Raw genomic sequence first — 7,918 nt, forward strand, 5'->3', positions numbered from 1 at the left:
TAACAAATATGGAACTTTGTTTTACCATTATTTTCAATGTTTTTCATGGCATTCATGAAATTTAAATGTATCATTGGAATTGAGTTTACCTCATGTCAGGCATCAAGGTCAAGATCATATTTCTATGAAATGCGTTGAAAGGATTCTGACGATATTGTCATTGGTGATGTTAAGAGTCGCTGAAGAATTCATTGCGTTAGACATTGCTATTCATCCAAGACATGAAAAGCAAATGAGACCACATCACTTGGCAGGTTTCCACTCTCTGGTTGTTTCATGAGTATTGTTCTTTGCTATGCTGGATACGGTCATGGGTGTTATTGAGGTGATCTATTTCCTGCTAGTACATTGTTGTTTGCAAGCTTGTATATTTGTAGGTATTGAAGCAACTTTGCTCTTTGAAATGCTAGTGTGAATATAGTTTGCCCAGTTGAAGTATTTCCACTGCCCTTTACACTCACATCACCTTTGTGTTTTCTTTTCTTTAGAGACTCCTTTTCTGAGTATTCTGTGCATGATTAGAAGCAAATAACAGCATTTGAATTTGGACTGAATTTACTATAGGTGATATTTCTAGTGTATCTCTAGTAGCTACTAGCTACTAGCTTTATTCATAAAGTTTCATTACTACTTGAATTGGATTGTACCAGGTGAAATACAGAGCTTGATGCCAAAAATAAGGATACCTAGTAAACCTAGGAGAAAGAATTGATGAATAAGGTGCCTATTTGTTCATCAATTACTATGCTTGTGTTAAACAATTAGTGGGTTGACTACTCATAATGGCCGCTGCATTTTATGATCATTATAGTTCTCCACATGTAACTGTTTGTGCTTCTACTTATAATTGCCTTGTACGCATCCCACATTTTTCTTGTCCACCTTGCATGGGGCTTATATGCAACATCAGCAGAAGTGCTACTTCCATTGCTGGTGCAAATTTATTTCTTCTCTCTTATATGATAATAACTAATTAGTCATTTGTTTCTGTAGGCATGTATTACCGCAGAAAAAGAAAGCCTTCCAGCCCCATCAATAATCTTTCACTTACTGCAAATACGATTAGCAGTTGGGGATGTGGCAGTGTTACCGAGGAGTGGGACAGCTTGTATGCTCAGAAGGTCCAATTGTTAACTTTCCTTTCTACTCTGCCCGAGCCCGCTCTTAGTTATGGGTCGAGTGTTGAAACTAATATGGCCAATTCTATCGAGCAAACAGAACAGAAAAAGAGTGACATAATAGTTCTTGATTCGGATGATGATGATGAAAGCACAGGAGCACACAGAACAACTGCCACCTGAGAAAAATAAATAGCTGATACCATCAGAACAGGCTGTTGCTCTCATGAGAGTGGTAATCGAAGGAATTGATGAAGTAAATGAGACAACCAAAACAGTCAAATTGTTCCTTGTATTCCAAGTGCAACTTTAATGAATTAGTATCCTTCGGCCAGCTATCAATCATCAGCATTTTTGTTTGAGAGAGTTATATTGCAGAAAAGACCTGAGGAATGTATCCATGATCTGGCTGTCATCAACTTTGCACTGCCTCATCAGTGTCTCTGAAGGGCATTGCGAAACTGTTATCTTTGTTTTCAATTTTTTTAATGTTCATCCATAATTATTTGACGCATCGTAGTTCACAAGTACCCCATTCTCTTGTACTGAAAATAAGGGAGTATAATTGTTTGATATTTGCTGAATCTATTCCAATTCAAAGCTGAAAATTTTCATCTTCCAGCCGTAACTCTTCCTTCTCAATGTAGGTTGTTACCCATAAGGAGAAAATGGCAGAAACACAAGTTTCCCCTCCACTTCCTAAGGAGATAAAAAACGAAAAGTTGATCCAAGCTCCCAAGTAGATGGGGATGTTGAAATTGTGCCAAGAAAAGAAAAAGGGAAAATGAAGCAAATCCGGTAGTATTTGATTTGCCCTCAGAACCTTACAATCCTCTGGGGTAAGACGAGCCTATGGAGGAAGATGAGCCTATGGGGGAAGATGAGCCTATGGAGGAAGAGCATATACAAGAAAAGGAAAGTGATGGTCTTGAAGATTTTTGGAATGAGCACTCAGTGGCACTTGAAAGCTCTAATGTACAAATTATAATCACAGACTTTTGTTGCTGCAGCATTTTGAAACATATCATTTTGTAATTTTATGGTTGTGCTTATGATCTCGTGCTCTGTCTGCAAATTGATTCAACTTGTAAAGTTTGAGAATAGATGAGCTCAGCTCAATAAGAGAAATCTGCAAACTTTATCTTCATTAAATTGTTTACTTGGATTTATGTTGTTTGCCATAATGATTTAGTTATATTTATTGGCCATCTCGACACACTTGAAGAGGCAGCCAATGAGAAAGAGGTGAACAATGTCTGCAATCATGAAATACAGATTCATGAAAATCTAGGCCATGTATGTCGTGTCTGCGGTATGATTGTGAGAGAAGGGCTGACACAATCATTGATTATTAGTGGAGAAAGGTATGTTATTTCTTTAAGATATGTGATGATGCTTCTGTAACTCTGAGGCCGGTTAGCAACATATGTAGTTTTAATTTCGGAAGTTCTTACCAAATATCCTTTTTAGCAACAGCTAAGTGGCCCACAGGCATGTGTGGGATTCCCATTTGGTGTGTTGGAACTGCTTTGAGTTGTATTACACTATTACATTGTTTGAACAAAATTTGTTTTTATAAGAGCCAAGTGCCTAAAGGGGCACAATATGCCAATCATACCTGAGAATTAGTTCATGCCATCTTATCCGACAAAATTGACACATTTGCTCATGCCACAGAGCCTGACGGACCTCGTGGGTTGTTATTTTGGTTATTCCTGTATTTCTAGCATAAATAAACTTTTCTAGTATAGCACATGTAGTTGTTATTTTCTGATATTCGGTATCTACTGTTATGCATTATAATTTTTCAAAAATGTAATGATGACATAATATAAACTTTGGAATGAACTGAAGTTTAAACGTATGATTGGAACAATCAATTGACATTATGTTTACCTCATGTCAGGCATCAAGGTCAAGATCATATTTCTCTGAAAAGCGTTCAAAGGATTCTGATGAGATTGTCACAGTTGATGTTAGAGTCGCTGAAGAACTCAATGTGTTAGGCATTGCTATTCATCCAAGACATCAAAAGCAAATGATACCACATCAGTTGGCAGGTTTCCACTTTCTGGTTAAGAATTTAGTCTCTGACAAACCAAGAGGTTGCATTCTAGCTCATGCCCCTGGTTCGGGGAAAACATTTATGCTGATTAGTTTTATTCAGAGCCTCTTGGCAAAGTATCCCTCTGGAAGGCCTCTCGTTGTACTCCCTAAGGCATATTAGGTACATGGAAACGGGAATTTCAACGGTGGCAAGTGGAGGACATACCACTGTATGATTTGTGATCTGTCAAGGGTGACAGAGCAGATCAGTTGGAAATCCTTAACGCTTGGCAAGCCAATAGGAGTATCCTCTTGGTTGGATACACCCAATTCTCTTGGATCATTAGCAGTGATGGGGGTGTCACCGTCGCAGCTGCATGCTGGGACATGTTGCTTATGGTCTCTAACCTACTTATAATGGATGAGGGCCATACACCTAGGAATGAGTCGACTATGTGCTAGAATCGCTGCTTAGAGGACATACTCCACGTAATGTGGTCCTTACACTTTCCCAGAATCACGTCGCATAAGTGTTCAACATCTTGAACCTTGTACGCCCAAATTTTCTCAAGATAGTAGCATCTCATCCTATACATTCCCAGAATCACGTCGCAGAAGTGTTAAACATCTTGAATCTTGTACGCCCAAAGTTTACTTATGAATATTAGGTCGCAGGATTTCAAAAGGGGTCTCTGATAAATTCACCGAGTCAGTAGAATAGACCCTACTGCATAATGATAACTTCACGAGAAAAGCACATGTCATTAGAAGTCCCAGAGAACTAACAAAATATTTGCTTCACTACTACAAGGGTGATATCTTGGATGAACTACCTGGCCTAGTAGACTTCAGTGTCTTCTTGAAACTCAGTCCCAAGCAGAAATAAATCGTTCATAAGTTGGAAGCCTATGAGAAGTAAAAAACACGCAATAGAAACTGCCCTGTACATGCATCCATGCCTGTCAGACATATTAGAAGTTGATGCTGCAGATAGAGCTTCCAGCTTGACAGATGTAACTGTTGATAATCTGGTCCTGTCTATCAACGTGACCGATGGTGTGAAGGCCAGATTTTTCACCAATATCGTGGCACTTGCGGAATCTGCGGGAGAGAAGGTGATATTTACTACACAACCTTCTTCTTGTAGACATTGTTGGGCCTCTAAGTGTAGAGGTTTGTAGGACAGTAACAAACTTCCCTCAAGTGGATGACCTAAGGTTTATCAATCTGTGGGAGGCGTAGGATGAAGATGGTCTCTCTCAAACAACCCTGCAACCAAATAACAAAGAGTCTCTTGTGCCCCCAATACACCCAATACAATGGTAAATTGTATAGGTGCACTAGTTCGGCGAAGAGATGGTGATACAAGTGCAATATGGATGGTAGATATAGGTTTTTGTAATCTGAAATATAAAAAAGCAAGGTAGCAAGTGGTAAAAGTGAGTGTAAACGGTATTGCAATGCTAGGAAACAGGGCCTAGGGTTCATACTTTCACTAGTGCAAGTTCTCTCAACAATAATAACATAATTGAATCATATAACTATCCCTCAAAATGCAATAAAGAGTCACTCCAAAGTCACTAATAGGGGAGAACAAACGAAGATATTATTGTAGGGTAAGAAACCACCTCAAAGTTATTCTTTCTGATCGATCTATTCAAGAGTCCGTAGTAAAATAACATGAAACTATTCTTTCCGTTCAATCTATCCTAGAGTTCGTACTAGAATAACACCTTAAGACGCAAATCAACCAAAACCCTAATGTCACTAGATACTCCAATGTCACCTCAAGTATCCGTAGGTATGATTATACGATATGCATCACACAATCTCAGATTCATCTATTCAACCAACACAAAGAACTTCAAAGAGTGCCCCAAAGTTTCTACCGAAGAGTCAAGACGAAAACATGTGCCAACCCCTATGCATAAGTTCACGAGGTCACGGAACTCGCAAGTTGATCACCAAAACATACATCAAGTGGATCACGTGAATATCCCATTGTCATCATAGATAAGCACATGCAAGACATACATCAAGTGTTCTCAAATCCTTAAAGACTCAATCCGATAAGATAACTTCAAAGGGAAAACTCAATCCATTACAAGAGAGTAGAGGGGGAGAAACATCATAAGATCCAACTATAATAGCAAAGCTCGCGATACATTAAGATCGTGCCAAATCAACAACACGAGAGAGAGAGAGAGATCAAACACAAAGCTACTGGTACATACCCTCAGCCCCGAGGGTGAACTACTCCCTCCTCGTCATGGAGAGCGCCGGGATGATGAAGATGGCCACCGGAGAGGGATTTCCCCCTCCAACAGGGTGCCAGAACTGGTCTAGATTGTTTTTGGTGGATACAGAGGCTTGCGGCGGCGGAACTCCCGATCTAGCTTATGTTCTGGAAGTTTGGGTATATATAAGAGGTGTTGGAGTCGGGAACAAGTCAGGGGGGTCCCCGAGGCGGCCACGAGGTAGGGGGGCGCGCCCCCACCCTCGTGGGTGCCTCGGGACTCTTCGGGCCCATCTCTGGTACTCCGTGGGCTTCTTCTAGTCCAAAAATAATCTCCGTGAAATTTCAGGTCAATTGGACTTCTTTGGTTTTCCTTTTCTGCGATACTCAAAAACAAGGAAAAACAGAAACTGGCACTGGGCTCTAGGTTAATAGGTTAGTCTCAAAAATCATATAAAATAGCATATAAATGCATATAAAACATCCACGATTGATAATATAATAGCATGGAACAATCAAAAATTATAGATACGTTGAAGACATATCAGAAGGTCATTGCATTTAGTCAGTACAGTACTTCCCATGAGTTTTTTTTGGAAAGGCTATTGGTTAAGACAAGGGGCTGGCAAGTAGGAAAGGAGTTCTTTGTGACCCGTGGTAATAATAAATCTACTTCAGTAGATAGACAACTGACAATGGATCGGTTTAACAACTCTATTGATGCATAAGTCCTGTTTGGCTCTACCATGGCATGTGGGGAGGCATCTCCCTGGGCGCATCAAGAGTCGTCATTCTAGATGTTTTGAACCCCTTTGTTACCTGTCAGGCAGCATAAGAAAGTGTTGCCTCGTAGCAGCTGATTCTCTAGAGGAGAACACCTATGAAACTGCATTCAAGAAGGAGGTGATACCACAACTGTGGTTTGAATGGAGTGAGTAGTGCTGCAAGTCGGAGGACTTCCAGCTCAACGAAGTCGAATCGACGTCTATGGGGATGTGCTGCTAGACAGCAGGAGGATGTGCCCGGACATCAAGGCTTTGTATGCAAGTTGAAGGCAGGCTGGATGTTGTACATACAACATGTATATATGGCTTTCCGATCGTTTGAGATTGTCATTGTTGTCAAGTAAGGCTCCTCTAGAACCAAAAAAAAAGACTTGACTTGGTACATCTTTGCAGATACCTTTTATTGGTTCTTATGGGCCTTCTCTTCCTCCAGATGCATCAAACACTGTACATGTTAAAAGTCTACCATCCAACTGTACTAGACAGGAGCTTGCACGTATCCTTTTATGCATATGATTCTCTTGCTATTATTGTTTTGAGTTTATTTGTCATTTTTTTCATAACTGAACTATATGTTATGTTTATTTATATGTTCCTACCAATCTATGTCCCAATATTTTCTTTTCTATTTTTGTTTTCACCATTTAGTGCTTCAGCTCTTTGACTCTTGCTTCTCTACATATATTTTGCCCTTTTACCGGGTTCTGTGAAGTAAGGCTGGTCAAAGAGGATATAATACTCCTGCCCCGATGTAATAGACACGTAATAGCTTATGTTGTCTTAGAAACTCCTGCCCCGACGTTTTTCTGCTATGAAGTCTTTGCAAGGTGAATATAACATTTTTGTCAGCCTAAGTTGTGTCTCTTACATTCTCGTATCCTACTTAATACTAAAGTCACTAGTTTGAAGTGGCGTTTCAACATCCTTTGCATCAATATCATTGTGTGCCTAAATTGTGACTCTTATGTAAGTACTTACTAGTACAAATGCATGTGCGTTGCATCGGGCGAAAAAAGACACATGTGCCATTGTGCACCATTTTTTATATCCAATTCTAAAGTAAGGTTAAACGTGGAAAATTCCTTATTTTTAATAAAATGGACGTTTTCACAAAATTTGGGACACTTTTTAAGAATAGTTAACATTTTTATGAAAATTGGAACATTTCTCTAAAAAAGAATATATTTTTACGGAAAAGGTACATTTTTGAACAGATGTTTTTTATGAAAATAATGTTTTTTGTTGTACGCTTCTAAATGGACTTTGTTTTAGTAAACATGGAACTTTTTTAGGTTTTTAAAAAATGCAAACTTAATTATTTAAAAAATGGTGTGAACATATGTAAAACAGTGAACATTTAAAAGCTATTTTTACTGTATTAAGTATTTTTATAGATATTTTTAGAGCATTTTTGTTAGGATTTTTTTACAGATGGTTGTTTGGTTGGGAAGAGTTTATTCTTTTTTAACTACTTGGGTTTGCCCAAAAAAATCACTTGACGTTTACTTTTATTAAAAATAAGGACCGATTGTTTTGTCCAAGAAGCATATATGATCATGGATGTGAATGAAAACATCAAAAGGCAACAATACTACTTTTTGCCGAATAATACACCACCGCAATCATGGCAGTCCAGTTAACGATTTTCATTGAATTTGAAGCCATTATTGAATAAGTAAACATACCCGTGCGTTGCAACGGGAGATAGATACCCCAGTTTTACAATGAAGTTT

General features: G+C 38.8%; 1 pseudogene; it reads left to right on the forward strand.

Annotated features, from left to right (window-relative positions):
- The first annotated feature begins 995 nt into the window (after positions 1-995).
- On the forward strand, positions 996-6,452 carry LOC147972354 (protein CHROMATIN REMODELING 35-like; annotated as a pseudogene).
- Positions 6,453-7,918: the final 1,466 nt, after the last annotated feature.

This window comes from Triticum urartu, chromosome 5A (genome assembly GCF_056163025.1).
Source record: "Triticum urartu cultivar PI428250 chromosome 5A, HENAU_Tu73, whole genome shotgun sequence".
In the NCBI taxonomy this organism is placed as follows: Eukaryota; Viridiplantae; Streptophyta; class Magnoliopsida; order Poales; family Poaceae; genus Triticum; species Triticum urartu.